Below are 1,035 nucleotides of genomic sequence, written 5' to 3' on the forward strand. Positions count from 1 at the left end.
CATCGCCCTCCGGCTCCGGGACCTTGCGCCACGCGGCTCCAGCGCTTGAGGCCCGCCCCCTGCCCGGCTGCCCCGGAGAGGTAGGTCCCTTCTTGCCCCCACCCCTGCCCCAAGCGCCACGGCTGCCCACCGCTCCACTCTGCGGGGGAGGATGGGGCACTCTCTGCCATCCCGCCCAGGCCTGGCACTCCTTGCCCCCGGGTCCAGCGCTTGCTCGCGCCCGAGGAGCCGGCCACAGGGCGGGAGGAAGGGGCCAGGCCGTGCCCAGCACTACATTGTCCATCTTGCGAGGTCCCCGAGCCACGGGGCGGGCAGGAAGCTGCAGAGTCCACCCCCACACAACACCGTTGCCCCAACACAGCCCCAGGCATCACCCCCGCCCCGGGATACAGGGGGGCCGCGGCCGCCAAGGTCCCGGCTCGTGCGTACCGCAGGGTCCTGCGCAGCCTGCGTGGGCTCGCGCGTCCTGCGTGTCTCACAGGGCCACGGCCTGGGCCCTCGTGCCGCGCAGGCACTGCCTGTCCGTGTCAGCGGCGCTGCCCGGGGTAGCTGCAGGCGTGGGTGGGAGCAGGGGCCACCCCTGCCACCGGCGTCCTGGTCGTGGTGAGCGTCTGGCCGTGCGGAGTGGGGCTGGTGGCTCCCACGGGGGGTCGTGGCGTGTGGAAGGGGCTGACGGATCCCAGCCCAGCCGTCGTCAGGGCTGGCACCGGCCGCTGCCCGTCTGCATGCGTAATCGCACAGCCTGTAATCCCCTACTTAGCTCGTTAGTGCTGGCAGGGGTGGGGGGCACGGCCGGGCCTGCTCACGCTGGCAGAGGCCCCGATCCCATTGCCAGGCCTTGCAGACCCCGGTGCCGCCTGTCTCGGTGGCAAGGCCAAGTTCTCCCCGGGTGCCCACGGGGCAGAGAGGATGGGGGAGGCAGAGATGCCCCCAAGCAGCCCTGGGGCATCGTGGCTCCAGGAGAGGGTCTGGCTTGGTCCTTCCTGTTCCCGGGTGGGCCCAGCCCGTGCAGCTGGGGGCACGTGGGGGCTGCCC

The sequence above is a fragment of the Alligator sinensis genome, unplaced genomic scaffold, assembly GCF_000455745.1.
Source record: "Alligator sinensis unplaced genomic scaffold, ASM45574v1 scaffold961_1, whole genome shotgun sequence".
Taxonomy (NCBI): Eukaryota; Metazoa; Chordata; order Crocodylia; family Alligatoridae; genus Alligator; species Alligator sinensis.